Source organism: Bubalus bubalis, chromosome X, assembly GCF_019923935.1.
Source record: "Bubalus bubalis isolate 160015118507 breed Murrah chromosome X, NDDB_SH_1, whole genome shotgun sequence".
Taxonomy (NCBI): Eukaryota; Metazoa; Chordata; class Mammalia; order Artiodactyla; family Bovidae; genus Bubalus; species Bubalus bubalis.
The window spans coordinates 101,646,401-101,654,837 of NC_059181.1; positions in this window are offsets into that span (position 1 = coordinate 101,646,401).

Here is an 8,437-nt window from a genome sequence, read left to right on the forward strand (position 1 = left end):
TTCACATGCATAATGTTTGTCTGAAGCAAATCAGAATTCATTGAAAATTGTATTCTAGTAACATGCAATACTTAATCCCAAATGGTTAATTCATAACCACCTATATTTTGGATAATAGTTCACAAATGTTGTAACAGGAGTAAGAATATGGCCACTAGAAAAAGTTTTCATGGTTTCTGTCACATTTGAATCAATTTATTCAAAGTTACTTTAGCATAAATGTTTTCACATTTGTTTCGTTATATACTTTGACATTTCCAAATCCTAGCCTGGAATAACCTAGAGGTGATCCTAGCAGTGGGAATATCTGGTGCCACAAGTGTCCTTGCTCTTATTAGTGCCATATCATAAAGCATCATTACAGGAAGAAATCCTCTCTTCTTCAGGACATAAATAGTTAACAATGATAGAGTCATAGCTCACACTCTCCCCATTTTATATGTTATATATATTCTCAGTAAAAAACTCAATTTTATAGAAACAATTATTTAAATGGAATGTCTAAAGTAATTCACATCTCTGAGTTTTCTTTCTAGATATAAGTTTTATGAATGTTACATAATTATATATGGCTGAGTTTGTATTTTTTACTTTTTAATAAGCATGAAAGGATACTTTTTCATATCTCTGAATTTTTTTTTGTACCTCCTATTCTTTTTCTTTTTCTTTTTTTTTTGTATTGGTTTTGCCATACATCAACATGAATCCACCACGGGTGTACACGTGTTCCCAATCCTGAACCCTCCCACCTCCCTCCCCATACCATCCTTTTGCAAAAGCAAGAGTTAATGTTCTTGCCTCCCAGCCTTTGGCTAAGACCAAGTGAAAATCAAAGACACCAGTACTGTAATTGTGTTGAAAAGCATCTTTAAATAGAATACTTTAAAAGTCACTGATTACATTAAAAATATAAATTGTTCTTTACTCACTATCATTAACTCTTTACTTGGTCTTAGTCAAAGGCTGAGAAGCAAGAATATTAACTCTTGCTTTTGCAAAATATAGTTATTGAATAAGTATCTAATAGTGAATTTATGCACAAATATTTCCCCAAGTAATCCAAAAATATCACAAATGATTTTGTGTTAATAGTGACTTATCAGTTTTTTAAGTGTGTATTAACATGTTTAACTCCAATAGCCTTTGCTTAACTAATACAGTGGACAACATTTATTATTAATGATTCAATATATTTAAAAAAAACTCATTATTTGAAGAATCTAACACACTAGCAAGGGTATCCTAGAATTTATACTAGTGGAAGTTTATAGTGTTGAATTATTAATTTTTAAATGGATTGAGCAAATTTCTATTTCTCATAAGATATATTCAAAAAATGGGTTAAAACTGAAGTGTGAAGATTTTGCCAAATGAGTTCTTATACAAGGCAGCTGTGTCCCAGTTTCCCCGCTCTAAATAAACACAGGCTTTCTGCTTTATAGAACAGCAATAGTTATCACCAAATTCACTTCATTAGTACAAACAGGCCAAGATTATGGGATGAAAGGCATTGGCTACATTTATTGGTCGTTAATTATTCTGTATGATCTTCATAATGTCTTTGGCCATAGACCAAAAGACACTTTTTCCATCTTCCAAAAGGAGAATCTAAAAGTCTGATAGATTCTTTATTAAACTAAAGAAGTTAAAAGTCATATGAAGACAATGACCTTGTTCTGCTTTGGATTTCAGTAGATACTAAGTTCAGGCTATAAATCAAACTTTTAAGGAATAATAAAAATAGTCTCTTCTAACCCCTCAAACGGAGAAGGAAATGGCACCCCACCCCAGTATTCTTGCCTGGAAAATCCAATGGACAGAGGAGCCTGGTGGGCTACAGTCCATGGGGTCGCTAAGAGTCGGACACGACTGAACGACTTCACTTTCACTTTTCACTTTCACTTTCACACATTGGAGAAGGAAATGGCAACCCACCCCAGTATTCTTGCCTGGAGAATCCCAGGGATGGGGAAGTCTGGTGGGCTGCCATCTATGGGGTTGCATAGAGTTGAACACGACTGAAGCGACTTAGCAGCAGCAGCAGCAGCAACTCCCCAGAATTTTTTTTTTTCTTTTCTAATTTCAAAAGGCAAATACAAATAATGCTTTTTGAAGAATTCTTTGCATCATAATACTGCTAGCGTGATAATGCTTTTCACCAAAGTGTCATTGCTTCTTTATCAAGTATGTATGCACTATTTCAAAAATATGGTAAAATGTAAAAGACTAAAGTAGTTAAAAATTTGGCATATATGTGCATTCTGTCTTAGTTTCAGAGAGATTTGACTGTTTAAAATATTTTACAATCACATGATACAGAATATGTCACAGAGTTTTTAAAGGAAAGACATTAAAATTAGTTTTATTAAAGTATATCAGTTAATATTAACAAATAAGTTTTAGTTATTTCAAAGTACTGCTGATAGACATGAAACAAAATATATTCAGTCATATGATCCATGTGATTATTTTGGGATACTGTGATAATTCCAAGGATTTTCTTCCTATATTATGTTTGAACTGTTCTTTTCATCAAATACTAATTTTATTTTCATCAGATACTAATTTTAAAGAAAGGAAGACTGTTCTTTATGATCATTATTAACTGAACCAGTGTAATGTTGTCACCATTATTTTGCTGAGGTCCCACTAACCTGATAATATTAAAAAATCTGTTACACTTGTTGATTAATCAGAAATGTTGTAGCAACTGGAAGTCATTTCTCATTGTTTGTTGGTTGTTGGTATTGTGAGCTGCAAGCATGTTTGTGCAGTGTTTTGAAATCTGAGAAATATCTGTGAAATTATAGACAGTTTCACTGTGTGAAAATTTTGCTTTAGTCATTTTAATCTAAATGCAATCCTAGGTCGTTGATATTAAGAATTTGCTTAATTTAAAATTATTCTTTGTTAAGTTTGGTAACTTTTTCAATTTACACTTTGCTATGTAAGAATAAAACTCCATATACCCGTGGGGGATTCATGCTGATGTATGGCAAAACCAATACAATATTGTAAAGTAATTAGCCTCCAATTAAAATAATAAATTTATATTAAAAAATAATAAAACTATAAAAAAAGAATAAAATTCTTGCAAGTCTAAATTTAGATCTAATGCATGATTATGGAACTATGAATTTATCAAAGGACTTGTGTAGAGAAACAATTTATTAGTATAAAAAAAGTACTGTTGTTGTTCAGTTGCTCAGTCATGTCCGACTCTTTGTGATCCCATGGACAGCAGCAAGCCAGGCTTCCCTGTTCTTCACTATCTTCTGGAGTTTGCTCAAACTCACGTGCATTGAGTCTGTGATGCCATCCAACCATCTCGTTTTCTGTCACCCCCTTCTCCTTCTGCCCTCAATCTTTCCCAGCATCAGGGTCTTTTCCAATGAGTCAGCTTTTTGCATCAGGTGGCCAAATACTGGAGCTTCAACTTCAGCATCCGCCTTTACAATAAATATTCCAGGGTTGATTTCCTTTAGGATTAACTGGCTTAATCTCCTTGCTGGACAAGGGACTCAAGAGTCTTCAACACCACAGTTCGAAAATGTCAATTCTTCAGCATTCAGCCTTCTTTATGGTCCAACTTTCATGACCATACATGATTAGTGGAAAAACCATACACACACACACACATATGAAGCATAGCTATATTTGTAACTGTAAAGTAGCCAACTCTAGTATTTTCACAGTAAGCCTTCCAACCCTACCAATCTCCAGATGCTTGCTTACTCATCTCATCACAAATTATTATCTTGGTGATGGTAAATTCACCCAATTTTTTCCCAGCAAGTCTCAGTGGATATTAGAGAGGTGTCAGGTGACAATAGGATCACTTGTCTTATGATTTTTGCTTCTACTGTGTCCTTTTGGCACTCTGACTAATTTACTTCCATGAATAGATTGAAGGTGCCAATTTTTAACAGATTATTTTCAACAATATTAGTGGAACTTAAAAGCACACAAAACTCTAAATAAAAAGTGGAAATCTGAATTGAATGTTTCAAAAACTTTTACTATGCATTTGGACCACATTAAACGAAACTCTGAACTGTCAACCCATTTTGTGTTCTGCCGTGCTAACTCACTTCAGTTTCAGTTGTGTCCGACTCTGTGATCCTATGGATTGCAGCCCACCAGACTTCTCTGTCCATGGGATTCTCCAGGCAATAATACTGGAGTCGGTTGCTGTGTCCTCTTCTAGGGGACCTTCCTGACCCAGGGATTGAACCCACACCTCTTGTGTCTCCTGCATTGGCAGCTGGGTTCTTTAGTACTAGCGCCACCCGGGAAGCACCATCAATCCATTAGGCATGTCATAAATTTCACAGTTATTCATTGGGAAGCCTAAATGATGAACTATTAAGGACAGTTTTTTTTTTTTTTTTTTTTGCTGAAATAAATGTATTGATTACAATTTGATGTTCTCCTAAAGCATGACACTGAAAATCTTCTTGGTACTATTGGGAAACTACTGAAAGAGCAAGGAAAGCAAATTTATAACAATATTTCATCCTTTTTCATGAGAGTTCAGCTTTGAAACTAATCAAATGATTGGTATAAGAACTTTGTTGTGTGCAAGTTTCTATCAGAGATTAAGAGATACATTAAATGAAATGATTTGACAGGAGATTTCTGTATAATGAACATTCAATTCAGTTTTTGAATAGCACTAAGGAAAATGTCTGGAGAAGGAAATGGCAACGCACTCCAGTATTCTTGCCTGGAGAATCCCAGGGATGGCGGAGCCTGGTGGGTGCCATCTGTGGGGTCGCACAGAGTCGGACACGATTGATGCAACTTAGCAAGGAAAATGTCTATAAAACATGCATTTGTGTTCACATTGATAAAGGTTAGAGAATAAGATGAAGCATCACTAGAGCACATTTAATCACATCTATGAACTTGTTATCTGAATTTTGAAAGGCTGGAATTTTTTCCCTCTATTTCTTGAAGCACATATATCAGCCAATTAAATGATATCAGTTAGTAGATAGTTCTCAAAAGCAATTTAAAGGTCAAATAAGTGTAAGCATTTAGAATGAAGGAAAAGATTATCCAAATGAATTTATTTAACCTGATAAGAGCACATTTTTTTTCTCTCAGACAACACAGGTTAACTGTAATCTAACAGTGATTTTAATTTCATTGTGCGAAAAATATATTTCAATATTCTGTCATTTTTCCTCACTCCTCAACAACTGCAGATGGTATCAATTCTCTCATAAGTGATTTACAAAGAGAGATATTAGGTAAATCTTGTCTGCAATATATCCTTTACAGATAAGTACTCTTATTACCCTGTTATATATTCCATTTCCCCAGTATACTTTATTGATCTGCATATAGGAAGAACTTTGGGCCATCATATAACTCATAAATTTAGATCAAGTTGCCTTTTCAATATGATAAAATGATCAACAATATGACTACATCACATTTTCCCAATAGAAGACTACTGTAATATCCACAGAGTATTTTGTCAGTATGTGAATATAATACATACTAATATATACATACTTGGAGAAGGCAGTGGCAGCCCACTCCAGTATTCTTGTCTGGAGAATCCCTTGGGCAGAGGAGCTTGGTGGGCTGCTGTCCATGGGGTCGCACAGAGTTGGACACAACTGAAGTGACTAGGCATCAGCATGTGAAGATAATATATTTCCTAGAAAGAATATTTATTTCTTCAAAGGTAAATGCTATTAATGAGTTACAGAAGAACTCAGGGAATGTTAATTTAACTGTAATGAATTTGTACTCCACTAATACACAATGCATGTTATTTTGAAATTTCACTGAGTTAATCTGTGCCTGACTCACACTATCTCTTTAGGGAAAAGTTTTCTAAGCTAATTCAATGGTGTCAATAGTATTAAGGGAGAATGTATCAGTTCAGTTCAGTCGCTCAGTAGGGTCTGACTCTTTGCGACCCCATGAATCCCAGCACGCCAGGCCTCCCTGTCCATCACCAACTCCCTGAATTTACCCAAACTCATGTCCATCGAGTTGGTGATGCCATCCAGCCATCTCATCCTCTGTCATCCCCTTCTCCTCCTGCCCCCAATCCCTCCCAGCATCAGGGTCTTTTCCAATGAGTCAACTCTTCACATGAGGTGGCCAAAGCATTGGAGTTTCTGCGTCAGCATCAGTCCCGCCAATGAACACTAAGGACTGATCTCTTTTAGGATGGACTGGTTGGATCTCCTTGCAGCACAAGGAATTCTCAAGAGGCTTCTCCAACACCACAGTTCAAAAGCATCAATTCTGGGGTGCTAAGCTTTCTTTATAGTCCAATTCTCACATCCATACATGACCATTGGAAAAACCACAGCCTTGACTAGACGGACCTTTGTTGACACAGTAATGTCTCTGTTTTTTAATATGCTATCTAGGTTGGTCATAACTTTCCTCCCAAGGAGTAGGTGTCTTTTAATTTCATGGCTGCAATCACCATCTGCAGTGATTTTGAGCTCCCCAAAATAAAGGCTAACACTGTTTCCACTCTTTCCCCATCTATTTCCCATGAAGTGATGGGACCGGATGCCATGATCTTCGTTTTCTGAATGTTGAGCTTTAAGCCAACTTTTTCACTCTCCTCTTTCACTTAAATCAAGAGGCTTTTTAATTCCTCTTCACTTTCTTCCATAAGGGTGGTGTCATCTGCATATGTGAGGTTACTGACATACCTCTCGGCAATCTTGATTCCAGCTTGTGCTTCTTCCAGCCCAGCGTTTCTCATGATGTACTCTGCATGTAAGTTAAATAAGCAGGTGACAATATACAGCCTTGACATACTCCTTTTCCTATTTGGAACCAGTCTGTTGTTCCATGTCTACTTCTAACCTGCATATAGGTTTCTCAAGAGGCAGATCAGGTGGTCTGTTATTCCCATCACTTTCAGAATTTTCCACAGTTTATTGTGATCCACACAGTCAAAGGCTTTGGCATAGTCAATAAAGGAGAAATCGATGTTTTTTTTTCTGGAACTCTCTTGCTTTTTCGATGATCCAGTGGAGGTTGGCAATTTGATCTCTGGTTTCTCTGCCTTTTCTAAAACCAGCTTGAATATCTGGAATTTCATGGTTCACATATTGCTGAAGCCTGTCTTGAAGAATTTTGAGCGTTAGTTTACTAGCCTGTGAGATGAGTGCAATTGTCTGGTAGCTTGAGCATTCTTTGACATTTCCTTTCTTTGGGATTGCAATGAAACTGACCTTTTCCAGCCCTGTGGCCACTGCTGAGTTTTTCAAATTTGCTGACATATTGAGTGCAGCACTTCTCCAGCATCATCTTTCAGGATTTGAAATAACTCAACTGGAATTCCATCACATCCACTAGCTTTGTTCATAGTGATGCTTCCTAAGGTCCATTTGACTTCACATTCCAGGATGTCTGGCTCTAGGTGAGTGATCACACCATCGTGATTATCTGGGTCATGAAGATCTTTTTTGTACAGTTCTTCTGTGTATTCTTGCCACCTCTTCTTAATATCCTCTGCTTCTGTTAGGTCCATACCATTTCTGTCCTTTATCGAGCCCATCTTTGCAAAAAATGTTCCCTTGGTATCTCTAATTTTCTTGAAGAGATCTCTAGCTTTTCCCATTCTGTTGTTTTCCTCTATTTCTTTGCATTGATCACTGAGGAAGGCTTTTTTATCTCTCCTTGCTATTCTTTGGAACTCTGCATTCAAATGCTTATGTCTTTCCTTTTCTTCTTTGCTTTTCACTTCTCTTCTTTTCACAGCTATTTGTATGGCCTCCCCAGACAGCCATTTTTCTTTTTTGCATTTCTTTTCCATGGGGTTGGTCTTGAGCCCTGTCCCCTGTACAATGTCACAAACCTCAGTCCATAGTTCATCAGGTACTCTATCAGATCTAGTCCCTTAAATCTTTTTCTCACTTCCACTGTAGAATCATAAAGGATTTGATTTAAGTCGTACCTGAATGGTTAAAAAAAAACTATATTTAAAAGAATATTTTTTCTTCCTTTTTTAAATTAATTTATTTATTTTAATTGGAGGCTAATTAGTTTGCAATATTGTAGTGGTTTTTGCTATACATTCACATGAATCAGCCATGGATGTACATGTGTCCCTGTTCCTGAACCCCCTCCCACCTCTCTCCCCATTCCATCCCTCAAGGTTGTCTCAGTGCACCAGCCCTGAGCACCCTGTCTCATGCATCAAACCTGGACTGAATATTTTTAAATTATTTTTTTAATGAAGGATAATTGCTTTACAGAATTTTGATGTTTTCTGTCAAACCTCAACATGAATCAGCCATAGGTAGACATATATCCCCTCCCTTCTGAATCACTCTCCCATATCCTTCCCAGTCCCACCCCCTAGGTTGATACAGTGCCTCCGTTTGAGTTTCCTGAATCATACAGCAAATTCCTGTTGGCTACCTATTTTAAATATGGTAATATAAGT